Source organism: Lissotriton vulgaris, chromosome 4_1 (genome assembly GCF_964263255.1).
Source record: "Lissotriton vulgaris chromosome 4_1, aLisVul1.2, whole genome shotgun sequence".
Taxonomy (NCBI): Eukaryota; Metazoa; Chordata; class Amphibia; order Caudata; family Salamandridae; genus Lissotriton; species Lissotriton vulgaris.
Window position 1 is genome coordinate 1,397,838,970 of NC_141691.1, and position 27,792 is coordinate 1,397,866,761.

Here is a 27,792-nt window from a genome sequence, read left to right on the forward strand (position 1 = left end):
AGCAAGGTGTGCTACAAAGTTAGTCTTTTTTATGTATTTATTTGTACAATGACAGACCTCTTCCACTGTTAACACTGTTAGCACACAATCTAAAGACAGGAGGAGGGTCCAGATCCAAAAGACTTTAGTCACCGCACACAAAGGTGAGAAGTTCAGTTGAATACACATTGGAACATTTCAAGTCAAGTCAAGTCAAAAAGCTTTATTTCGATAAAAAATCATTATCATAAAAGCAGAACAACATATATATAAAGAATTACAATTTGAGTATACTATTTAAAAAAGAGAAATTCTGTATCTCTGGTCCAAGCAATAGTTTCAGGAATTATTTGCTCAGTAATACGTAGCCAGTTAGTTTTAAAAAGGTGAACAATTAAAACAACATTTTCGGTTACCAGAGTATTTTTTCTAAAAAAGGATTAAACAGATTGTTTTAGCTTTTTGGCTCGGATAGCCCAGGCCCAAGATAAAAATGTGGCTAGGGCACAAACATAGGGTACATAACTGTCCGAAATAAGTATCCTAATTGCCACATCATGACTCCTAGTTCCCAGCTGTCGGCATAGATTTTTCAGCCACACCCTTCTTGGATTAGCATATTCGTCACAGACAAACAGAAAATGCGCTAATGTCTCTGGTTTGACAAGGCATGATGGACATAAATCAGATTTGCCTATACAGGATTTCCATCTTTTAGTAAAGGTGTTCAGTGGTAAAGTACCCGTTCTAAATCTAAAATACAAGGCCCGAGCAAAGGGTTTTCCAATTGAGTCCAGATAAGGTTCCCGCCTGGGACAGTCTTTGAACATCAGGAAGTCCTCTGTTAGCCTGCCAAGAGACGTGCTGGAATGTCTTTGGGAGCAAATCCAGTCCCGATAGAGCTTTTTAAGTGTTTGCTTTGGGGGTGAGGTTCTACTTAGCCAAGATTCAAGTAGGCCCAACTTGGTTAGTAGAGTTTTCATGTCATTTAACCATTTGATTTTAACCCAGCTCGGTGATGACATAATTTCTTTAAGGCCTCTGGCATATCCGCTGAGTTCTTCTACCCGCCAAATACGGGCCCATAATAGTAACGGGCGAAATTTAGCGATTTCGCCAATCTGGGTACAGCCAAGGTCCATAAATAAAGGAAGTATTGGGGTGCCTTGTGGAAGGGACATTATTTGTCTGCAAAATTTGTTCTCAGATCTTTGCAGAGCGTCGGTAGACGAAAAGCCCCAAAGTTCCGCTCCATAGAGGGCAGAGCTGACGCCTTTAGCTGTGTAGATCGCCAGGACTGTTCCTATTGGCTTTGTTGAGCTGGAACGTTGCTCCCTCAAAAGGGCACCTGTAATCCTTTTGTGGCTCAGCAGCATTTTATCTAGGTGAGGCGTCCAATCCATTTTGTCTGAAAGGCGTATCCCGAGGTAATCAAAAACTTTTACCCTTTCCAGGAGCTCAGTGTTTAGGGTGGGGGAACGCACATGCTGTTTCGGAGGATTGAGGACAAGGTACTTCGTTTTGTTGGTATTTATTACCAGGCCTCGATCAGTACAAAATGATTGGAAATTGTCCAAGAGTCTCTGGAGTCCCATTGGGGATTTGGAGATTAAAAGCGTATCATCCGCGAAGAGGAGGGTCGGTATGCGTTCACCAGCCAGGGATGGCTCGTCAGATGGAAATTTAAGGAGATGCTCAACCACCCCATTGATGTAAAGAGAGAAGAGGGTGGGAGCCAGAACACATCCCTGGCGGACCCCTCTCTCGACCGGAATACTGCCCGTTTTCTCCCCTCCAGGGCCCCACCTGACTTGGGCAAAGCTGTCCTGGTGTAGCCTGACTAATAGGGATAGTAGATAGTGTGGCAACCCCATGTCAGCCAGTACTTTCCATAACAGGTCCCTAGGGACAAGGTCAAAGGCAGTCTTTAAATCGATGAATGCGAGATAAAGACTGCCCTTGCCTATCACCACGACCTTCCAATAAACCATCATGAGCCTAAATGCTTGCTCAATCGTTCCAGTGCCTACTCTGAAACCAGCCTGGAAGTCGGTGAGAATTTTGTTTTCTTCTACCCAGTTAAGGATTCTGAGTAAGAGAACTTTACCGACAACTTTTTGGCTGATATCTAGCAAGCTGATCGGCCTATAGTTAGATGGATCATCCCTTGAACCTTTCTTATGAATGGGGACCACCTCCGCCCCCTTCCATGATGAGGGAATGGGGGCACCCCTGCAGATGGCAACAAGGAGGGAGTGAATCAATTTACCCCATTTAGCACTATCTGATTTTAGCAGATCCCCGGGAATGCCATCTGGTCCAGCAGCTTTTTGTGGAATAATAGAGCTTATTGCATATTCCACTTCCTTAAGTGTGAAATCAGAGTCGCTGGGGCAAAGCATATAGTTGGTATAAGGAGAGGATATAACAAGCCCTCTCCCATTGGGTCCGTTGTGACAGGAGTAAAGTTTGGAAAAGTGATCCTCCCACGCCTGAATCGGAATGTTACAAGTTATGAGATCACTATCTGGTCTGTTACGTGCCCTTATAGTGTCCCAAAAACATTTGGAGTCTTTTTTCATGCTTGCTTCTTTGAGGGTTAGCCAGTAGGCATCTTCCCACTCCCTTTTAGCTAGCCACAAGGCCTTTTTATGTTCTCTTCTGGCTGTTTGAATTGATAGGGGGGACTTCCCTTTGACTGCCTCAATTAAACATGACTTGGCCTTTCTGCATGATGCAGAGTACCAGTCATGCCTGCCTTTGGGTTTAGATAAGGGTTTGGGTTTCCCTATAGGCCCTTGTGTCCAAAAAAGGTCCCCTATAGTTTTTATGGCTACTTCAAAAATAGTAGTAACCTTGTCTGCTGCCTTAGTGAAGTCTATGGAGCCAATTTCGTCTTGTGTGCCTTTAATCACCTCATCTATGGTAGATAGTTTATCAGCGTTACACATAATCTTATTCCACTTAAGGCGCCTTCCACAAGAGGAGACAATAATCTCCTGTGGGCAACTCAATGGAGCTGACAGCGCTTCAGTGGACCAAAAATTCGTTAAAGTTAAAGAAAGTGAGTTGTGATCGCTCTCTATGGTAGGAATAACAACCATATCGATAACCAAACTCCAGAGTCCCCGGTCCAACAGAATATAGTCGATCCTTGTGGAGTAACCAACTCTGTTAAAAGTAGGGGCACCCAACTGATCAGAACGTGTACGGCCATTTACTGCTCTTAATCCGAACTCTAAGGTAAGTGCGTTTAAATGTATTGCACTACGAGTCCAGCGCTTGATGGGTGGAATAGAAAGGGTGGGAATGCCCCACCTATTATCCTCTTCTCCTAAATCAGGTATTCCTTCTAGGGGAAGTGGCTCATATGTGCAGTTGAAATCTCCTGCTATTATAGTATGGCCAGATCCACTCTGATCCCCTAGTTGGGCCTCAAGCTCCGTTACCGTTGGTGAAATACACCCATTTTTGGATCCTCTAACATAAACATTGTAGAGATCTGCAGATATTCCCCCACGTGGGCCCGATAAAGAGATACCAAGGATATCTGGGGTTCCTGCCTTCTTTATAGTTATCCGACAGTTAAGCAAAATGCTTACCCAGATGATGAGCCCCCCTGATGGCCGCCCCTTCCCTGCCTTGGGTTTTACAGCTGGTGTAAAGAAGGTAACAAACCCGACACGATGCAGTGGCTCAGTGGTCCAGGTCTCTTGGAATACACAAATCTTGTGGGCGTCAACCAGGACATTCCACTCCGGGAGGCCTAATTTCCTAGAAATCCCTGCAAGATTCCAGCTAAGGATTTTTAGCTCACCATGTGTTAGAACACCATCGTGAATGACAATTGTTTGAGAATTAGGTGGGTCTACGCTGTCCCTAGTTGGTGTATTGGGAGGCGGTGTAGGTGGTGACACCACTGGGCATGTGAGGAAGAATGTAGCTGGCAATACGTCCTCCATATCATTATTAATGGAAGCGGAATTAATGTCTAGACCTCCCATAGAGCTAAGTCAATCTACCTCGTCTAACACACAATACCTATTTGGGTGGGCGAACTGTGAATATGGAGGGTCAAAGGAAGAAGGCAAGTCCTGCCATGGCTGTTGCCACTGATGGTTGGCAGGTAGTGGAGGCTGAAAGGATTGCTGCCACTGCTGAGGAGGTTGATATAAGGGCGGTAGGAGCTGGAAAGGTTGTTGCCACTGGAGGCTAGCATGATGTGGGAATAAGGATGGAAAATTTGATGGCTGCTGCCAGTGTTTAGTGGCATGTTGCGGGGGATATAGAGGCCCTCTATTGTTTGGGAAAGTAGGCCGATGAGGATTAGGTCTTGGCTGGATAGGGAGGAAATAAGACAGGGGGAGTGGGTTAATTTGAGTGGCAGGGACACTGTTTGGTGTATTACAGATGAAACTCGCTGCCCCTATATCCCTAAAGTTGACTGTAATTACATCCCCTGGTATTGTTTTCTTACTCCTACCCACCCAGTCCCCTCTACGCACAGTAAGAATTTCCCCACTCACATTATTGGGTAAGGGTTTGTGTAATTGGAGCCACTGAGCGCATTTGTTTCTTAACTCTACAAAGGTTTCTTTAACTCCCTCCTTCAGTGGGGGAACGGCTGTCAGCACGACCACAAAAGGAGAGACTTCTGGTGGCAGGCTGATTGATTCGTAACGTGCCTGCTTAGGCTTAGGGGCTTCAGGATTGTTTGTAGAGTGAGAAACTGAAGGGTTCGTAAGTTTTCCTGTAGAATCCTTCGCTTGGGAGATGGTAGATTTATTACCAGCAGCTGGTTGTTGCAGGGTCGAGGCAGCACTCACCACCTTTGGGGTAGATAGGAGTGGGGGTTGAGCTGAGTTATTCCCTGTATGGGACAGGTGTAGTGCAGGTGGGTCCTTGGTAATTGAGGGTATTTTCGCCTTGTGAGGTACATTTTTGGGGAGCTTGACACAGGGTAGAGGGTTGGGGAGTGATTCTTTAATCCCTTGTGGCTGGACAGACCCAGGCTCACTCATCTTGTTGGGCCATTTCGAATTAATAAGCGACGTGAGTCTGTCGAGTTTAGAGATTAGAGGTTTTATTTGTACTGCTATTGTGGCCTCAAGGTCCTGTTTAAGGTCTGTAACCATATTTTCAACCCAGCAGGGAATGCCTGGCGCCAGGTGTGGAGTAGGAGATACCAAGTTATGGTTCCTGGCTTTGGCTTTAGGTTTTTCCTTAGGCTTGGTCTTGGGCACTACCTTTGTTGGTATAATAATAACCTTTCCCCCAGAGTGACCAGGCACAGAAGGTGTCGACTTAACAGTTTGCCCATCCAGGCCTGTCTCCGTCTCTTCAGATGTCTGACAGGCTTCTAGGTCTGGGGTCGCCTCCAGATCAACGAAGGACGGATCCGTGTCAGAACGAGTAACTGACAAATCGACAGCACTTGGTACTGTAACTGTGCCAATGGTAGACAAGGGTAGGGGTAGGGAGCAATTATTCAGGGCTTGTTGAGAAGGTGAATTTGCGTTTGCAAGGGAGCCCAGGGAAGAGCGCTTAGCATTCATAAGGTCCAGGGAGACTCTTTTCTCCAGTAATACAATACTCTTATCAATTGTCTCATTTACCCGTGAGATGAAAAGATCTATAGGGCCAGTCACTTGTGTTACCCCCATGGCTTTTTTGGTACAGCTTCTAGTTTTATGACGCATAGTTGACATCAGTGATACTGAGGCAGATGCCAAATGGGGCCTCAGAAGGATGAGCGGTTGGAAGACAATTCAGCCTACCTTGCTGATGGAATCAGGGCGAAGATACAGGGGCTCAGGGCCTGGGCCGTCCTCTGCCGTCCTTGAACGGCCTTAAACGGCCCGCTCTTTGCCCGGTCTTCGCCCCGGCCTTAGCCCCGCGCGCGTCCCGCGTGCGCGTCACTGCCAACGATTTTATAGGAAGGTCTGGTGGAGGGGGCGGGAAGAGGACCAGCTGCGGCCGATCAGCGCCGCGCTGCACGCTGGTCCTCGCAGTCCCGCCTCAAGCCTTGGGGTCGATGTATGCTCGCTGTAGTTGCGCTGGTGCTCCTATGCACTTGCAGATGACCAGGGACTGATTTAGCAGCAAAGTCTTTGGCCTGCGAGCGGCTCCCGCGCAGCGGGGGCCGCGAGGCGTAGCACTGCAGACAGGCAGGAAAGGACACGAAGGAAGACAGCACTCACGGCAATCCAGTGGTGGAACCCAGGCTGCTCACACACCGCGATGACTTTAACGGGTGGAGGGGCGGGAAGAGGACCAGCTGCGGCCGATCAGCGCCGCGCTGCACGCTGGTCCTCGCAGTCCCGCCTCAAGCCTTGGGGTCGATGTATGCTCGCTGTAGTTGCGTTGGTGCTCCTATGCACTTGCAGATGACCAGGGACTGATTTAGCAGCAAAGTCTTTGGCCTGCGAGCGGCTCCCGCGCAGCGGGGGCCGCGAGGCGTAGCACTGCAGACAGGCAGGAAAGGACACGAAGGAAGACAGCACTCACGGCAATCCAGTGGTGGAACCCAGGCTGCTCACACACCGCAATGACTTTAACGGGTGGAGGGGCGGGAAGAGGACCAGCTGCGGCCGATCAGCGACGCGCTGCACGCTGGTCCTCGCAGTCCCGCCTCAAGCCTTGGGGTCGATGTATGCTCGCTGTAGTTGCGTTGGTGCTCCTATGCACTTGCAGATGACCAGGGACTGATTTAGCAGCAAAGTCTTTGGCCTGCGAGCGGCTCCCGCGCAGCGGGGGCCGCGAGGCGTAGCACTGCAGACAGGAAGGAAAGGACACGAAGGAAGACAGCACTCACGGCAATCCAGTGGTGGAACCCAGGCTGCTCACACACCGCGATGACTTTAACGGGTGGAGGGGCGGGAAGAGGACCAGCTGCGGCCGATCAGCGCCGCGCTGCACGCTGGTCCTCGCAGTCCCGCCTCAAGCCTTGGGGTCGATGTATGCTCGCTGTAGTTGCGTTGGCGCTCCTATGCACTTGCAGATGACCAGGGACTGATTTAGCAGCAAAGTCTTTGGCCTGCGAGCGGCTCCCGCGCAGCGGGGGCCGCGAGGCGTAGCACTGCAGATAGGCAGGAAAGGACACGAAGGAAGACAGCACTCACGGCAATCCAGTGGTGGAATCCATTTAGAGGCCTTTCCTGTAAAGGTTGAAGTTTGTTTTTGTGCTGATGCTCATGTACAGTGATTTGCAAGTTGTGGGACCTTGCTGTCCAAGGGGCTGACCTCTAAGTTTATTCTGTTTTAAGGCTTGTTTATAGACAATCTTCAATCATTTAGCGGAACAGAGATTGTGATATAAAAATGTCCCTCAGCACTGGTGAAATGTAGTCATTGGTAAGATGATGAAATATCTTTGTTGTGATATATCTTCAATTAAGACAAATGAACTACATCAACATTATTCAATTGGACCAGGGGGCCTAAAATAGAGAACTGAAACTGCTTTGGAATATTTCAGCGAGGATTTTAGGCTCTCCTTTGTTGCAAAAAAATCAGAAACTACAAAGTCTAACTTGCGTTTAATGCAAAAATAGTAAGCAGCACAGAGAAATAATTAGAAGGCAATTATCATTTCAACTGACCAGAGCTCCTGCTGGAAAATGGCTAGTGCAGCGGCTTGTGAGTTAGAGATGACAGGACCCTTTTAGTCCCTGGCAGACCCATAGAACAGTGATGTAAGTGCTTGGGTGTGGGGATAGAATTCATCCTGCAGAATGTTGAGTTACTAGTTACTGGCTGATGAATAAAGACGTGCAATTCCATGATCAGTGTGTGACGTGATCATTTACAGGGCTGGGAGGACGCTACAGCTAGTTGGAGCATAATGCTAAAATGCAAACAATTTAGGACAGTTTATATAGGTTTTCTCTCAATACAAGTCTATGGAACCTAATCACATGGCCAAAACTTGTTATTTTCAGCAAAATGCTTCAACTAATGATCAGGATCTTGCCCACCAAGACAGTGCAAAACATCCTTGAGGAGGAGATATCATTCATGAATACAATACTGCGCTCATTATTCTTCGAACATCTTGCTTCCAGTTTCCTGGAATGAAAACAAAGTTATGCTCTGCAAAAATGTGCTGATGTACAAACTTGTATTACATGACTTCTGGGAGTGCTAGAGCCATGACATTTATCAAGTCTATTTGAGAATAATAGATACTTAACACCAATAAGAAACATTGGAACATTGGAATGTTGGGAGCTCCATTGCAGACAATGGAGTGCTCCCTGCTTCTACGGGCCGGTAAAGGCCCGCAGAGCAACATTCCAATGTTCTACAAAGGCTTCTCGAAGCTCGAGGGGATTTATATCCCCTCCAGCTTTGAGAACCCTTTGTTTAATTTGTTAGAACATCCTGCCCTCTAGTGGCAGAATGTTCTAATAGCCTTATAGCCCTTCGTAGCAGGGCTATACCGGCAATTAAAGTCCCGCTGTCTCGTTAAAGTCCCTCGCCTACGGCTCGGGCCTTTAACGATTCAGCGGGCCTTTAATAGCCAGTATAGCCCGCTACGGCGGGCTATAAGGCTATAATATCCATATTTGCTCATAAAATATATTGGTGCACTCTGTCATGTGTGTGTGTATACACACACATTAAGAGCATGGTACCCTTGGTAGTTACTAGATTTTTGGTAGAGAGCATTTCCTTTCTAAGGAACACTCTAAAACACCACCGACATTCCAAATCTGCTCTCATCAGATGTTTGGTTTTCTAGCAAAGGAATAGCAAGTGCTGTCCACACCAAGCTGAAACATGACAAAGCCTTTAGTTTTACCATCCCAGGCACAGTATTGTCATTTTTCAGCTCAGCGTGGTTGACACTTGTTAATGCTATGCTCAAAGACTTTGCTGTGTGCTGACACATACATTTTCTTTAGCATAAGAATGCCTCCTGTGGGGAATTAGAAGTGAGCAGCCTGAATACATCACCATGTGGCAATTCCCCGGCAGACGATAGCCAAGAGCAACATCTGGAAGTGAGGTGTGCTCAGCCTGCCAGAATGTTGCAGCAGCTAATGGAAAGTAATATTTAATCCTATATGTGTAGTGGGTGCACTCCATCTAATCTACAGCGAGATACACTCGCATTCTCCAGACTGAAACATTTCTTATTCACATTAGAAGCGGCTGGAGAGGCAGCTCCTGTTTGGACTGACAGAGCAATAATCATGCATTACTAATTTTGTGTAAAATGCCTTTTTACAATCAATGCGTCGCTCCTCGATGGCTTAGAACCTTTCCCTGCAGGCCGTTCCGTGTGGCTACAGCAGTATAAGAAAGGGTGAACACTTTGGCAGCTTGGATTCCACGGTGGCATCAACTTAATGCCAGGATCTGGGAACTGGGCGCTACGAACAAATACGTTTTGCCAAAGCTCTGTTCTTTCAAAGAAATGCATCATTTCCTCTAGTGCTAAAGTGATCACTGTGCGCGAGGCCCAAAGAAGCGCATCTACTGAGGAACGACCCTAAGCAATGTCAAACCCAAAACGACAGCAATTGATTGTAAAAAAAAAAGCATACGAACTGCTGTCCATTGCAAATGATGTCTCAGATACTTTTTTGTTTTATCAGATACCAGATCGGAACATTTAACTTATGTTACTGAAGGGGCATTGTTCTTAACCAAAGAATAATATACTTGACATTAAAAAGCAGGGCGAGTATTTTCGTTTTTATTTTAAATCATACCCACCTGGCTTAAAATCGATTATTTTAAAGTTCTTTCTTGAATAAAAATAAAGCAGCTCTTGTAGGTGCGAAAGTACTCAGCAATGAAGGGGTTATACACTCCAAAGCAGGGGTCTCCAACCATTTTTATGGTGAGAGCTACTTCTGATCAGTGAATATCACCCTGATCTACTGAATACATAATCACTGTTACAATATGATCACATCCAATGAGATTTGAATTCAACCTCCACATCCATATAGGAGTACCAAGAATGACCACCCCTTACAGACCCACATTCAAGCCTCTCTGCTCTTGCTCCTTTAGTCATTTTCTCTTAGCCAAGTATTCATTTATACATTGTGGTTGATAGGCCTGCAACATGATCAGTCTCTAAGCAACTTTGCTCGTCTGCAAGTGGAGGTAGGTGGTCAGGTTGCAAACTGTGCAAACTGTCCAATTGTATTTGGTGGTGGGAAGACCTGTGGTGTAATCAAATGAAGATCTGGACTGCTGGTGTAGATTAGTTCCGGTTCTTTATTAAGTAGTTACAAAGAGAAACCCCAACAGGAGCAACCTCCCTGCTGCTCAGCCCATACCGAACTGACACTCACAGACATCCAACATTCCATCCACACCAACATTCCACACCACAATCATACTGGCTGAGCAGCAGGTACAACCATTCTCCCTTCTTTACAGGGAACAAATGCATTATGAAACATATTAAATGAAACAATTAAAAGAATGACGATATGGCAAATGAAGCATAGATATATCGCCAAGAAATTGGATGCCATACATTCCATCCACACCAACTGTCCACACCACACTCATACTGGCTGAGCAGCAGGTACAACAACCGGCTATTATTTTGGCTGACTGCTGCTCCAAAGTTCTGAAAAATGCTTCACTCTACCTCTTTCAATGTGACCAGATGTTCCCTATGACCTACTGGGCTTACCTACCCTTTTACAAGCTACTTCCAGGGAGCTGGCGAGCTCCCAGTAGCTCCCAAGCTACTGGTTGGAGACCCCTGCTCAAAGCATATGTTGTCAGTTACTATAAAGACCCTGGAAGAGATCAATATGATACTAGAATACTGCATGCCCACCCCTGTCCCCACCCTGGGGATCCTGTTCCCCCTCCTTTGATGGCTCCTGCCCCCCCCCCTGCCTGTGAGGGCCCCTGTCCCCCTCCTGTGGTGGATCCTGTCTCTGCCCTGGGTGGCTTCTGTCCCAGTCCTGGAAAGGCTCATTTCAATATTATTATGAAAAGGTGGGCGAGTGAGAAAGCGAAGGGATGGGTGGATGGCTGGATGAATTAGTGAAAGGGTGAATGGATGAATGAAAGATTGAATAGATGGATAATGAGAGAAGATGGGTGGATTGATGAGTGAGTGGAAGGATGGAAGAGAGAAAAGGTAAATAGCTGGATATATGGGTGGAAAGGTAGCTGGATGGGTAAAAGGGTGGATGGATGAGTGAAAGGATGGATGAGTGAAAAAGTGGATGATGAGTGAGTGGATGGATGGATGAGTGAAATGATGGATGGATTGATGAATTGATAAGTGCAAGGGTGAATGGATGGACGGATGAGTGAAAGGGTGGATGTAAGGATGGATGAGTGAGTGAAAGGGAGGGTAGATGGACAAAAGGATGAATAGAGGAGTGAAGGAGTGAAAGGATAAATGGATGAGAGAAAGGATGGATGAGTGATAGGGTCAATGGTTGGATTCATGAGTGGATGAGTAGATGGATGGGTGGGTGGATGGATGGATCGAAGGAAGGATTGCTAAGTGAAAGGGTCGATGGAGAGAGAAAGAGAGGATGATGGAGGACTGAAAAGGTGGATTGGTGGAAGGATGAGTGACTGGGTGGATGGATGAGTAAGTGAAAGGATGGTTGGATGGGCGAAAGGGTAAATGGCTGGATGGATGAGTGAATGGATGGATGGATAGAAGAGTGGATGGATGAGTGTACAGATGGATACAGTGAAAGGGTGGATGGATGGATGAGTGAAAGGATGGATGAAGGGATGGACGAGTGAAAGGATAGATGGAAGGATATGTGATGGATAGGTTTGCAAATGGTTGAATATGTTTGGATATGGCTGGGCTTACTTATATACGATTGCACGACCTCTGATGTGTCTGTAAAACGTATCCAATTATCCTGAAGTTTTGTCCTGAATTTTTACACTCACCATCCTGAATTTGCACCAATGCCAGTTGGTCACCCTAGCTGGGTGAGCAGATTTGTAGAACTATAGGCAGCAGACATTGCTGCCAGTGGCACCTGTTGACTGAGCATTGAGGAACTCTGTGACGTAATCAAGGGTGGAGATGCAATGATCTTGTCCTGGGAAGGAGGGAGCTTTTGGTAGAGAGTCAGAAAAGCACTTATGAGCACAGGAAGCAGGACTGCAGGAGCACTCCTTGACGTACTCTTACATGCCTTTGTGAATTGGCCCTGACATGTCAAACTCCCAATTAGTAAAACCACAAAGAAGATGCAATTTTTTCTGTTTGTACGACTAATATATGAATAGTCCCTGAATATTCCCAATTTAGATTTGTTGGGGCCACTTCATAAATGAATGTAGGAATACGTAAAAGCGTAGTTCAGGAGAACTACTCGACGTACATATAAATAATTTTGTAAATTGAACCCTCGGTTGGTTGTATGTCAGAATATCGTTAGCGAGAACATTGGCTGACAGAAACATTGGCATAGATGCATCAAGCTAAAAACCGCTTGCAAAGGGTCACATTCTCAGAATCTGCCCCTTTGTGACCGGTATTTTTGCATTTGGGATGCATCATCCCAAATGCAAAAATCGCAATTTAAGAAATCGCAAAATTGCGATTACTTAATTTGCTATTGCATTTAAGGAATCTCAAATTGAGATTCCTTAAATGCACTGTATTAAAGTTAAAAAAATTGCGATTTCGCTGATAGGGGGAGCAAATTATTATGAAGTTGAACTTCATGGTAATTTGCAAAAACTTTGAAAAATGCACTAAAGTGCATTTTTCAAAGTTCCATTTTACACACAAACATGCCCTTAGGACATGTGTGTGTGCAAGATGTACCCATATGCAGATTTCAGGGGTGCAACAGGGTGTCCTTTTGACACCCTGGCACCCTTGAAATTGCAATCCCAATTTGCGATTCTCTAATTGAGAATCGCAAATTGAGATTGTCTTCCCATTCATTCCTATGGGCCTCTAGGCCCATAGGAATGAATGGGGAGGTATTCCTTAATTGCGAGCCGCAATTTGCGAGTCGCAATTAAGGAATTTTACGAAATCGTAATTTTTTTAGCGATTTTTTCATGCATAGCCTTTTGCTATTCCTTATTAGCGAATCCTTATTTTTCGCTAATAAGGAATCGCAAAATGGATGCTTGATGAATCTATAGGATTGTGTCCTAAATTTTGTTTACTAAAAACATAGTGGAATTGAATGTAAAGTTTCTACATATAACTTCAATGGGACAATAGTTTTGCAAATAATATTTAGAGCACAATATTTCTGTCAGAAGATATTTTGGTTACAATATCCCTGTACCATAGGCATGAATGTCAGTTCACCGAAATGCCAGGAATAGCGGAAGTGACATCAGACATCCTTTGACCTTCACTTTCACATAAACACACATACACACTCTCACCTGCAAACACGCACACAACATGCATAGAATTATTTTTTTTACTTATCTCAGAAGCCAGGGAAAGTCCTATTCGATTTAATTGGACTGCATTTTTATTACAATAGTGACAAATTACATTTTCTACACTATTAGTGAAATAAAAACTTGATAGAAAACAAGGAGAATGATGCCTCAAAGAGCATCCATAAGGACGAGCTATGGAGAAGCTGCCACTCTATTCCAGGCCTTAATCTTGCCCCCCCGACTCTCCTGGCCAGGGGTCGCCAAGACAGCGCCAGTGGTCGCAAGGGGCAAGCCTGAGGTAACAACTGCGACCACTGGCGAACCCTAAATGACGTCATGACCACACCCCTCTTTTCCAATTACTGGTACATTGGCAGAACCCTGTGATAGTGGAATCACAAAGAAACACTAATTAGCTGGCGAAAAACTCTGAGGCAAGATGGCGGCCACGTAGCTGTGGCCGTTTTGCAGCAGAGCAGTGAGGGCGAGGTCTGAGCCCTAAAGGTGTTTAACCTTACTCTGCGGCCCGACTTTTCTCCAGAGATACGCGCAGCTTAATCCCGACTGGATCCAGATGATTGCTGCTCTTACCTGCTGAGTGTTTTGGCGTGGATCAGCGAGCCAGCTCAAGCAAGTAGCGGCGCTGGTTGGGTTTGCTCTCTCTTCCGGCCGTTGGATCCGCTCGAGAGCTGGTGGGCGAAGCGGCGGGACAAGCCTGGAAGCGGAGCAGAGCGGAGCGGAGTTCAGGGCGGAATTTAGTGTATGCTGTAGAAAGCAAGGCTCAAAATTCGTGCTGAGCTGGCAGAAAGCAAGGAGAGGAGGAAAAATGGCTCCGAAAGTGAATACTGGTGCGAAAACGGCATTATCCAAAAAAAAGACTGGGACCGATGAGGCGGCGGCAGTGGATGAAAGCGAAAATTTGCGGAAAGTGCAAACACCCCTGACGGAACCAGGAAAGAAGAAGCCGCAGGCATCGGTTAGGACCAGCCAGGCTACTGCCTCAATTGCTGAGATGTTCAATAAGGGCGGTAAGGAGAAGGGAGCAAAGGAGGTCACGATGGTGGGAGGCGATACCGCTGTCCATATGGTGGAGGACTCTAACAAAGGGTTGCAGGACAGTGCAGGGGGTAAGCTAGTCCCCATACAGACAGGAGTTACCACCCATATTGCAGCCATTACCCCGGCAAAGGGAACTAGTCAGGGTGACCCTGAAGTAATAATCCACCCAGGAGCGACTCTACTGGGGCTGGAAATGTCTACAACCTCGATTACAGTCGGGGGAGCCATGAGTGAAAGTGTCACTATCCAAGAGCAGAGCGATTTGACTGGGATAACTGCTATGGCCCAGGAGGCACAGGACGCTTCGGAAGCTTTTAAAAGAACAGGTGTGGATCAGACTGAGGAAGGAGCCACTAGTAATGTAGGCTGCCTGGATGCAGGAAGCAGTAAAGTGGCATTGGGCTCAGAAAAAGACAAGGAGAAAGTTCCCAGTGAGTGTTTCTTTTCAGTGTCCGAGGGGGCGGAGTGGTCCGAAGAGGATGACGAAAGAAGCTCCTATCTGGGAGGTAGGCACCTGGAGTCAGAGAGTGACCCCGAATACGAACTTCCAGCGACGGCAATAAAGCCTAATGCTGGGCCAAAAGCACACGACCACCCCAACGAGACTTAAGCTGGGACCATTCGTCCGCAATGCCACTGCAGGGCAGTCCAGCTCTGGAAGCAACCCAACTCTCACTCCTGGAGGTAATCCACCAGGAAATTATAGCTCACAGGGAGAAAACACGCCAGGACAATCGCAAATCCCAAGCAGCGATGAGAAAGATGCAGGGCGTGGTAAGAAAGCTGTCTAAAGCCTGCACCAACGTCAGGGATAGAGTGTCGAACCTCGAGTAAAGAGTGGTTTCAACAGAAGCGGAGGTCGCCGCGGCCACTAGCAAGGTCGAGTCCCACTGTTCTCAAGTCACCGACATCCAATGGAAGCTCGAGGACCTGGAGAATAGGCTCAGGAGAAATAATCTCAGGGTCCTGGGAATACCCGAGGGAGCAGAAGGATCTGATGTCAGAGCTTATATCAGCAAGCTATTTGAGCAGGCATTCCCTGAGCTATCAAGCTGGAACTGGCCGGGAGAAATCCAGCGGGCACACCACACCCCCTTTAAAATACGACGAAACACGAGGGAAGGAGATAAACCCAGAGCGATCTTAATCTTCTTGGGTAACTTTGTGCTGAGGCAGACCATCGCGGAAAAGGCAAGACCAGACGCAAGGGAGGACCAGCGAATGGGTGTCATTTTTTGTTCACCCGGTCGTTTGCCACACGACTGTTGAAAGACACTGGAGATTGAGGCAATTGATCAAGCCCTTTCAGGATAAGAAAATGCAGGCCTACTGTTGGACCCGGCCCGTTGGGCAGGTTCACCCCTAGACTTTTTGCTTTTTCCTAGCCTGTTTATTGAACCTGGTGTTGGGGATTTTAGGCCTCTGCGCACTTTTTCACTGTGGTACAGTGTAAAGTGCTTGAGCTCTCTGTATGTGTGGTGAGTGACCTGCCCTCCCATAGGAATGAATGGGGAATATGTATGCCCATGGTAGTTCCTGATGTGTGGGGAGTGCAGGGGCGAGTTTGGTATGTATGAACTCGTGAGAGTGAATGCTGCAAAATGATGTATGCGGCATGACTGTGTCTAGTCTAGAAGTACTACTTTTGGAAGTTGGCATATTTGTGTAAGTTGGTGCTAGCGTGTGATTGGCTGGTGAGCCTGGCCCAGAGTGCCTGGGCCTGCTTGTGGATTGACTGTCTGGTTTGAGGATGACAGGGGCTGGAGAGCCCGGGAGGTTGTCTTGAGTCAGCCCATGGATGAAAGGCAGCATCTGCTGCCAGGGAAGTGGGAGGAGATGGCACCTGATAGTGAAGGGCTGTGCCTGCCTGACTACAAAGCTGGCTCCACCTTCCGCTGGGCGACTGGCACCTCTGACCCTGATACTGAAGGGGACTTCCCTCTAAACCAGTCCAGCTGGTTCTCACACTGAGACTTCAAAGGCTTCAAAGACTTTTCTGTGTATAAGAAGGGGCTGTGTGCCCTTCCAAAATGTTCTTGTTTCTGACTTGAATCTGCCAGGGGCATGCTGCTGCTGGGGCTCAGGGGAATCCCTGGGCCCTGCCCAGCTCCTGGACCTCTGAAGGACATTCCTGGACTCCTGGGGGACCCCTCTGCCTTGCTGGGCTGTGGGGGGGACTTTGCTTGCCCCCTTGGAATCTCTGGGACCGTGTTGCAGCATGGAGGAGCTGCATTTGCCTGCAGGAAGCGCTGTGCTTCCCCCTGAGCGCCTGGGAGCGCTCTGCCTGATTTCTAGCGCTGTAGAGCGCTTTATTTGGATTATAGTGCTGTGGGTCGTCATTTTAGCGCTGGGAGCGCTTTATTTACATTGCGAGTGCCCACCTCGCTTATTTTTGACTTTTATTTATTTTCGGCTGCCCACGCCGATATCTTTATTGCCTGCCAGCCTGCCTGACTGAAAACGGGCCGCCGCGCTGCCCGCGGTGACCCGGAAGTGCTTGGCGTGCCGGCCAATCGCAGCGCGGCCGGCCGGAAGTCCCGCCCCCGCAGCCCGAGAGGAGTGAAGCTGCAGAGTAATCACCGCCGGGCCCGAGTGAGGAGAGGAGCGGCGGGGCGCGAGGCACATTGTCGGTGCCTGCCCCCACCGCCAGCGGAGAAGAGCCGCCGCCCGGAGGAGCCGCCCCTGAGGCCCGGTGAGTCTGGGCTGGGGCTGGGCGGAGTGGGGCAGAGCAGGGGAGGGGCGCCGGGACACATTGTCGGTGTCCGCCCCCCCCCCCGCAGTAGCGCGAGCTCGCGCTCGATGTGCGAAGCCACGAGGGCTTCAAGGGCGGCCCCGGTTGGCAGTGGGCCACCCCAACGTGATTGAGAGCCTGTGGAGGCTCCCACAACCCGGGGGCAATATTTGTGCAGAGTCCCCCGTGAGGGACTCCAACGGAGCGAGGACGCTTTGGGCGGCCCCGCTTGGCAGTGGGTTGCCCCAACGTGAATGAGTCCAGAGAGGCTCTAGGGGGCCATTTCTTTTGATTTACGAGCCCCGCGAGGCTCGAGGGCCCTTTTGTCAAAAAGGCACAGAGTCAGGGCGGCCCCGGTTGGCAGTGGGTCGCCCCAACGTTGTCCAAGGCCATGAGAAGGCTCGAGGGGGCATTGTCTGCAGAGCCTGAGGGCTCCAACGTTTGGCCACAGTGTTGGTGACAGAGCCTGTGTGGCTCAGCTGGCGCAGTGTTGTTGATTCTCCAGTTGCCCAGCACTTTGTGGGCAGCTGCCACGTTTAGGCTTTTTGTACTCTGTGACTGGCGCTGCATGGCAGCGCGCCCTGACATTGGACTCAGGGCATCTTTGCCCCACAAGGCCAGTTGGCCTAGGGACTGCCACAGGTGGTGGCTTATGTAAGTCATGCACAATGTGATTTCTATGCTTTTAATAGTAATTGCCTACTGTGTGTTTTGTTTGCGCTATTGACTTCTGTTCTGGCACCTCTGAATGTGTAGGTTTATGCATTATGTGTCTTTCTTTTCATGCGCTGCACCTCTGAATGTTTAGTCATCATGTGTCTTCTTGCGCGGCACCCCTGAATGTATTTTATTGCATCATGTGCTTTATTCTTAACACCTCTGAATGCTTTAGTCATCATGTGTTTCTCTTTATTACTCCTCTGAATGTAGGTTATTGCATCATGGGTAATGTGTCCTTTTCCTAGACCCCTAAACGCTGAGTGATACTTAGGTGGTTGTCTTTTCTACTCCTCTGAATGTAGGTTTATTCCATCATGAGTAATGTATTCTTTCTTAGACCCCTAAATGCTGTGTGATACTTAGGTGGTTCTTCTTTCTTAGTACAGGTGGTCTTAGTAAGGTCCTGGTTCCTGTTACCAGTGGTTACTGGTTGTTATCTTTGATTATTATTTTATGTTACATTTATTCTTTATTCTAGAAGTGATTTTATATTCTACATTTTATCTAGGAGTACTATATCTGATTCTGACAGGCGCCCATGTGGCCCTGTCTGGTGTACATAATCCCTGTGAATATTGCCTGTGCCAGTTGGCACAATGTATATGTGTGATTTTATCTCATATGTTTTTAAAATACAAAAGTTATTTTTATAATAACCTTGTGTGGAGTCTCTTTTTGTGGTGTGCCTAGTATGTTGTTGCTGTTGTGCGCTGGCGCAAATGCTTTACACATTGCCTCCGAGTTTAGCCTTACTGCTTGAGCCAAGCTACCAAGGGGGTGAGCAGGGGTTATCTTGGCGTGTGACTTCCTTGCCCTGACTAGAATGGTGGTTTCTGCCTGGCTTTGGCGTCAGCCTTAGCCTACCAGAAATAGCCAGTTCTAGCACCTACCTAATAAACCCGGCACAATTAAAGATAATAAATGAAGGCAGGACTCAATATTTCACATCAGAAGTAAAGGCGCAGGAATTTCTGGACTCTCTGGGTAGCTAGTTAATCATTCTGTTTTTTTTAGTTTTTGTATGCTAGATATAGTATAGTATGGTAAGGTGTTGGAAACGACGGCTGATAGTCGGTAATACTATGCTATAAGGGGCAATGAGTTTTTATTGTTCTGAAATCTATTTTCTTTTAGCCGTCCTCACTGCTTACGCTGTAAAACCATCACACACACAGACTTAGTCTGAGCGCTTCACGAGGGAGGGTACAGGTTCAGGGGGGCTCAGGGGACAGGGGGGGAAGGTCCGGTTGGGTGGAGGGTGGGTGGGGGCAGAAAGGAGGGGGGCGGTGGGGGGCGGATACTGCAAAAGAAAAACTAGACATGTTGGCACAAGTGTTAATGTAATCCGGCATGTGAAAGGTGATCTAGGTAGAACATTTGTTTATAGCGCTCAAACGGTGGGGTTTAAAGAGAAGCTAGAATGCAGAAAAAAGTATGTCCAAACTTAGGTTCTGCTCTCTAAACATCGGGGGTCTTAATGACTGGAAAAAAAGAGGGAGGCTTGCAGAGTTTGTAAAAGCCGAACAGATGGACATCCTATGTCTGCAAGAAACACATTTATCATGGGGGAAAAGACATTGGTTAAAACTGAATGGTTACGAGATCCTTTCTTGCTCTTCTCAGACCTCAACTATAAGGGGTGTGGCTATCATAGGGAAGGTGGGCTTAGGTGTGGCTAAGAGATCTGGGGCAGATACCCTGGGTAGATGGGCAGTGTGTGAACTGAATATGGGCATTACGATTTGTGGGCTGTACGGGTGAAATCAAGATGACCCTGGGGTTTTTGAGTGCATGGAAAAAGAGTTGATTGGTTGGCCAGCTCCTCTTGTGGTCTGCGGGGATTTGAATATCCCTGCAGATTTTGAGGGGGGACATTATATGTTGGTCGTAAGCCCAGGTTTTATCGTGCTATATGTACCATGATGCAATCATGTGGATTAATTGATGTATGGGGGAATAAGGAGCCGCTAAACCCTGGGTTTACATACTTATCATATCCATTCCAGAAATATACTAAGCTGGACTATTTTATGATCTCTTCCACAGAGATCAGTAAGGCTGAGATTAGGAAATCGCCAAAGATAATTTCAGATCACAACACTCTGATCCTTCTCCTGCACTCCCCAAGGTTAGCGAAGAAGCAAAGACCCTGGACATTCGTTAGGAAATTAATAGCAGATAATGCTTATGTGGAGCATATTAGGATCTGGTCTTAGGGGTTTTTTGATGCTAAAAGGTTTAGTGCCTCACCCATTGCGAAACAAACTCCCTTAGAGTAGAGGAGCTACTCACCTGTAGCCGCTGGCACCATTGAAGCATGACCTTGTTCATCAACCAGCTGCTCATCAGGACTATCGACACAGCAGCCGCCCAGCAAGAGTTAGTCATTCTCCTACAGGTCAGATATGTCCCCCCTCCAAGTGTGGAGATGCTAGGACGAGCCGTATATGCAAGTATATGCGTGCATGCGTGCATGTGTGCTTGTGAAAGTATAGATGCAAATATATGCGTGGGTATGTTTATGCTTGTGAATGGATGGGTGGAAGTGAGTGTGCACATGTGTAACCCTTCATCCCCACTACACTTCGAAATTTCCAGTCAGAGTAAAGACAGGAAACTTCAAAAAATAGATGAAACGGAATAAGCAGCAGCTACACAAACCAGTGTTCACATAAATTAAAGCTAAACGCCCATATGCTAGCAGAACTTGACTGCATTGAGTTATAAATGTGTTGAGTGTAACTTACTGTGAAGACATGCCTAATAGATTTTACTCAGCTTTTAAAGTAAATAAAATAATTTTACTTTTTACGTTCTAACAGTGCCTGGACATGCTACTTATTGTACACCATTCTTCCATTCGCATTCCAATCAATTTTTACCTGTAGCTGTAGTTGAGTTTCTACTTCACACCACCCTTCCAGTAGTAGAGCTGGAGTGCTCTTCTTCGCTACTCAGAGAGTAAAATCCAAAGATCCCAGAAAACTTGCTCAGTTACCCCTACGAGAATAAACAACAATAGATCGTTGCTGTTCTAGACTAATTGTGTTTAATATCAAGCTAGAATGTGACACAGATAACCCTTCTGTAAAACGTCCCCTTTCATTAAAAAAATCCACATAGTAACAATTTTGAAATACATACTATCTATCATCTTTCTTCTGTGTCACCAAGGCCAACCAGGAGATCCTAGATAGATGAGCAGACAATGCCTGGCAGCGGGAGCGCCTAAGGCAAGCCCGTCTGCGCCCGTCCGCGTCTGGCCCGTGCCTAGGGCCAGCCCCCCTGCCTCCCCATCTGCCTTGGATCGTACTTGCTGGACCAGATCCCAGCTTCTCCTTCTAAAACCTACTACTTGCCCTTCCACCACACGCTGTAGCCCCGATCACCTGGCGGATGCCTCTTTCGACTGCCCTCACTGTAATTTCACGCTCCCGCCTTGGACCTTCGTTCCGCTTCTGCCTCAGCCTGACTAAACGCCTGTCCCTCCCTCTGAAGCTAAAAGCAGGTCTGATTAATTGCCGGTCATTGCCCCGCCACGCCAACGAGATATGGACGTCAATTATCTCTGACGCCTGGGATATCCTGTTCCTCACCGAGTCTTGGCTCACTGATACCTCCTCTCCTGATATCCATCTTGCTACCCCTCCGGGTTACCTCTTAAAGGGCATCAATCGGGAGGGGGGCAAATCAGGAGGTGGTCTTGCCATCATTCTTAAATCCCACCTTAACTTGTCTATTACCAAATTAACGAACATCGGGCTGATTTGCACTTCACTATCTCGGATACCGCAGCAGTAGTTTTGGCGGGCACACTAGTCTACAACCCTCCCACTGCCTCTACTCTTTCTTTAACGGCACTCACCCACCTGTTAGCGGATCTCTCCCTCAAACACCAACATTTTTTGGTGCTAGGAGATTTCAACCTCCACGTGGACAACTCTCTCTGCTCAAAAGCTAACAACCTGCTAGAAACTTTGCAGAGCCTGAACTTGCGCCAGTTGGTTAAGGGCCCTACACACACTGCTGGGCATACCCTGGATCTCATCTTCGCTAATTTCTCTAACATCACAGTCTTCCCTTCCCTCCCGCTCACCTGGTCTGATCATCATCTTGTCCCTTTCAACCTAGAGCTGAGTTTTAGACCCGCCCCCACCACTCTCAGGAAAGAGCTAGGGAGAAAATGGCACAAAGTCACCTGTGCTACCCTAGATCCCTTATTTAACTATCATCTAGACCCTTTATCCAATGACATTGATGGGAATGTCTCTAGACTCAACTCTGCATTGCTCCTTGCCATCGACTCCATTGCCCCCCTCAAACTCATTTCCTCAGCTAGGACCCGCCCCTCTGCCCCTCCCTCCGGGAGGAAAAAAGCCGATGCAAACTACTTGAACGCAAGTGGCGGCAGAACTACGACCCTGAATCCAAAGCTACTTACAAATCCGCTCTGAAAAAGTTTCTTAAACTAAAAAAACCCACCATGAGAGACTATTTTTCATCACAAATCTCCAACGCAAAAAACTCCTCTAAAACCCTTTTTAACATTGTCAAAGAATTTGTTAACCCCCCCGCCAGAGCCTCGCAGAACCCCTCCAGCCAGGCACTCTGCGATGGACTATCGGACTTCTTCCTCGAAAAAATTGAAAATATCTGTACCTCATTCCCTGAGGTTCCCCCCCCCGCTCCCTCATGTGACCGCCCCGGAATCCGTCTCCTTGCAGTCTTTTAACGAATTGTCTCTTGAGTCCGCACTCAGGCTATTCACCCAATGCAGATCTGGTTCCCCTTCCAAACCAATTCCTGCCAAGACCATGGGTGACCTAGCCCCCTCTCTGGCCAGCTCCTTTCTTTCCATCTGGAATGCTTCCCTCCATCATGGCATCTTCCCAACTACGTGGAAGGAAGCTCTGCTAGTCCCCATCATGAAAAAACCGGACGCCGATCCGACAAAATTTTCCAACTATCGCCCAATCTCCCTCCTTCCCAAACCTGCAAAAATTTTGGAAAAAGCCGTGCAGCTACAACTAAGAGTATCTGGAAGATAACTCCCTGCTGCACGACTCCCAATCCGGATTTAGAGCAGGTTTCAGTACTGAGACTGCTCTTCTGGAAGTGGCTGAGACTATCCGTGAGTGTGTGGATAGGGGCGAGGAGGCCATGCTGGTCCTCCTTGACCTATCCGCCGCTTTTGATACGGTCTCTCACAAAATCCTACTAAACCGTCTAAAGCAGGTCGGAATCGGTGGTTCCGCTCTCGCCTGGATCGAATCTTTCCTCTCTGGTAGAACTCAGAAGGTGATGCTTAGGCCTTTCACTTCGGAGGGTAAACCCCTGCTGTGTGGTGTTCCGCAGGGCTCTACCCTGAGCCCTCTGTTTTTTAACGTTTATCTCGCTCCTCTGGCCTCAGTGGTGGAGTCCTGTGGAGTCAGGGTGGTCTCTTACGCTGATGATACACAGCTGATATTTTCCTTTAGAGACCACTCAGACTCCACCTTTACCAACTTCCGCCAATGTCTGAACAACATCTGTGACTGGATGACCAACAACCACCTTAGACTGAATGCTGACAAGACAGAGGTCCTGTTCTTTAACCAAAAACACCCATCTCCCCCAGCCTGTGGTAGCCCACAGCACTCAACCCTGCGCCCACCCCTGTTCTATCAGCACGTAACTTGGGCTTTCAGTTCGACAACTCACTCTCTTGCAAAGTACAAGTCAACAAGGTCACCTCTGCCTGCTTCGCGAAGCTGCGCATGATTAAGAAGATCCTTCCTTATCTTCCATTGGATGCCCGCCGAACAATCACTCAGGTCCTCATCACCTCTCACCTAGATTACGCCAACAGCTTATACGCCGGTGCTCCTCAATATTTGATCGATCGGCTTCAGATCGTTCAGAATGCGGCAGCCAGATTGATTGGAAATATCCCCTACCGTCAATCGGTTGCCGCCTACCGCAAAGAGCTCCACTGGCTTCCTATTGCAAGCCGCATTCAATTTAAGATCTTAACCCTCGCCTATAGAGCCATCAACGGCCTCGGACCTGGCTACCTGAAAAAGCGAGTGATAATTTCTCAATCTGTCAGATCACTTAGATCCAACAACCTTCGCCTCTTGATCACACCCCGCTTTCGCCGCTCCAGAATGGGCGGTAGAGGGTTCAGCGTTATCAGTGCCAAACTATGGAACTGCCTCCCTATCGACCTCAGGTTCAGCCTGTCTGAATCCATCTTCCGTGCCAAATTAAAAACCTGGCTATTCTCCAGACTCTGATTGTCTGTATAAAGCTGGTTCCACCCCTCCCTCCCCTGAGATCCTGTTTCTAGCGCCGGGACACCCCTCCGGGGGTAGCTGTGCGATGTATAAGCTACTTAAATAAATAAATAAATAAATAAATAAATAGTTTCATATTACCCTCTGTGGTTTGCCAACATTTCTTATACTGCTGTGAACCTTTTCACACTCATAATGTGGTCAGAGTTCCAATCAGGCTTTAACCCCTTCACTGCTGGCCCGTTTCCGCCCCTGTGCGGTAAACAAATGATCAGGGGCGGGCCATGACGAACCCCAGCCGTCATCAGCACACGAGCACCATAGTGCATGACGGCTGGGGTTCGTCATCAGCATGCAAGGGGTTAAGTAGTGCGAGGCATATACAAAACTGCTAGGCAAGACTTCCAGAGAAGAACAGTGGCTGCACTGATACTCAGTGGTTGGAGGCTCTGAGACGTAAGTACCACTGAATTGTGGAACATACTGGAATGTGAATGTCCATCAATGAAAGTACTTGAAAAAGATTTACTCCAATATAAAGAAGTTCAGTTACATCATAAGAAGCTGTATTGTCATCAATTTCGGTCCATCTTTGTCTGAGTTTAGTAACAGTCACTGGTGGAACCTCATCAAATACACAATCCATAAACATGGATGCCACAAAATACTTACAAGATCACATCAAGGAGACTGGACGTAACCACTCAATTTACTTCTAAAGCTCTTCTAGTCCCTCTAGCAAGATGTTGCCTTTACGAATTGTGGGGCATATTAACAAGGACTTTAGCTCTACTTTTTTGGCTTAAAAGCCGAGATAAAACTAGCGCCCTCTATGCTTCCCCTTGCATCACTAATGAGATGCAAAGGGGGCGTTGAAGAGTAAAAAAATAGCAACATTTCTCCTATTATCAAGTATACCGCTTACCCTGCTAGCGATAAAAAAAAGCAGTGCTAACCGCGATTAATGCTGCTTTTTTATGTCTGGTATTTTTCTGATTTAGCCATGATATCCTATGTAAGGTAGATATCATGGCTAAGTATGTCTATCCCTATCAGCAAGCTATCGCCAAACCTTGTGGGATTATCGCTGTATTTTTCTGCGATAATCTCACAATTGGCAGTTTGCGCTTTGAATTTTATCGCTTTGGAGATAAGCTTTGCTGATAGCACGCAATCTCCGCGATAAAATCCAGAGGTTGCCGGCGATAATTATCCTAGCGCTAAGCAGCGACGGCTCGTGGAGGGAGTTACGGTGGGGCAGGAGGGCGGGGAGGGGGAGGGGCAGGGCGGAGGTTGCTAAAAACCGGCATATGGATAATTGCAGGTAAGTAAACAATTTAATTAATAAAACGAATTTCGTAGCTCGCACTGCATTGCATTTTGCGATGCAAGGCGCACTACGAAATTCGTTTTATTAATTAAATTGTTTACTTACCTGCAATTATCCATATGCCGGTTTTTAGCAACCTCCGCCCTGCCCCTCCCCCTCCCCGCCCTCCTGCCCCACCGTAACTCCCTCCACGAGCCGTCGCTGGCGCTAAGTGCGCTTAGCGATAATTATCGCCTGGCCTTGTTACGGTAATATGCCCCTGTGATTGCTTGAGGAAATCCCACCGTGCACTGTAACCCAAATACTGTTTCTCTGGTACTTTGTTGAATGCTTAGATAATTTCTCATAATCTTCATCCTCGAACTTTTCTTATTGTGTGATGGTCTTTTTTGGCTCTCCACTTTGGCAGTGATTTCCCTCACTGTTGTTATTAATCTTTATGTGTATTGGTTTATTTTATTACCAGTTGAGATTCACCCCAAGTCTAACAGGCAAATTTGAATTACAAGACATTGATGAGTCCATTTGTGCAAGGCTGGTTGTTTCTCCTGGTAGTAACTCTGCAAGGAGGTCTGCGGGTCCACAGTATTGCAAATCCATTGCATCTTTTCTTGACTTATAATATTGCATAAACTACCCAGGCGATGCAAGCGTGCACCGCATCTGAACTTAGTACCATCTTAAATATTATAATTGTGGCCTATTTTCAGTGGTGGATGGTGGCAAATCACATCAGAGTGATCAAAACACATAAAAGATACACCTATTAATACACAATGATATAAATATACACACAAAAAAATCACTTACCTTACACTGCCGCTCGATTTTCCGCAGCACGTTGTTGTTGTTCTCCAGTGAAGTCCACAGATAACTCTCTCATCCAATCAAGATGCTGTTCTCATGCTGTCAAGCAGCATGAGTGAATCGTCTTGATTAGATGGACCACTGTTGGTCTGTGCCTGCTCTCCAACACAGCTGTCGAAGACAGCTGGGTTGGAGAGGCTTGAATTGTGCATGTCGGTTTGGCTGTGGTAAGGTAGCCAGTCAAACCAACACGAGCAATGCAAACTTAAGTGCCCACTCCTCTCTGCTGCCAATAACTGGCAGTAGTGATGCACTGGCCCCAATCCTGCCCTCACACTCCGTATGCTGGCAGAGAGTGATACCTAAAATAATAAAAGAATTGAATTACCATTTTAATTTTAGCATTTCTGCGCAAAAGTGTGGGGGACGACGCTCCTCTGCTCTCACGTAGGAACCGCTGCTGCCTATTTTGCTCTTGTGCTTTGCAGGGATCAGTGCTATTTTGCACCACCAAGAATCAAGGTTTATAATTTGATCTAGTTTTTTTGCAAGCATTGACCTTAGCTGTTAAAGTACCATCCACTGCCACAATAAATAGAGCAATCTAGCACAACATTATAATATGTGATACAACATCTAGCTGCAAGCTAGCACCTCGAGGCCAGTTTACAGAATTTAGTTTCAGGTTAGGGTGAACCTCACCTCATTCATTTACAGTTACATGTTTACTTCACAATCACAGTATCGCTCAATCATATGTGGTTTACTCGTGTAGACAGGAATGAGGTCAGCTGCGGGCTGTACCTTTGCTTGTCTGCAACAACCATAGCCCATTTATAGCACATTGCAAGCACAAGCATCTAGTCATCGGTTTCCAAGGTTAAACCAAAAAACTGCCTGCTTCCACAATTATAATTCCCCATGCTGCAAAAAAATATAAAAGGATAAAACTGATGATATTGATCAAGTACCTCACAAAGTTATTAACTTAATACATCCCTAGAAATACACATAATATTTCCTTTTGGGTTGTGCAAGGAAAACTTCAGCCATTAAGGTCCGGGTTATGCGGGGATAGGAGGGAAGATTTATTTTGACCGAGTAAAATCCGACTCCCCGGGATTTAAGAAATCTATCTACTCAGCTTTTGGGGAATAACATACAGATTTTTTGTGCTGATGTCAACCTTCCATGTGCATCATGTGGTCAAAATTTCTTCAATATTTGCAACAGTATAGAAGCATATACTCACACAAAACTGGTAGGCAAGATTTCAAGAGACGAACACGGCAAGTTGGTGGAAAATATTCCAATGTGAAAATGTCCACTCAGGGGACCTACTTGAAGAACATTTATTCCAATAAGATCAGGTTCAGTTACATGATGAGGAGTTGCATTGCTATAATCTGAGCCCCTCTTTGCCTCAGCTCTGTACCAGTCCCTGGTGAAATCTTTTCTCACACACAACCCCCAAACATTATGCCACATCAAAACCTGCATGGCACTGTAAATAC

General features: G+C 47.0%; 1 protein-coding gene across 1 annotated transcript in view; it reads left to right on the forward strand.

The window, feature by feature from the left end:
• The window catches only part of LAMA3 (laminin subunit alpha 3), a 1,118,674-nt gene that overhangs the window by 60,903 nt on the left and 1,029,979 nt on the right, over positions 1 to 27,792 (forward strand). The window lies entirely within an intron of this gene.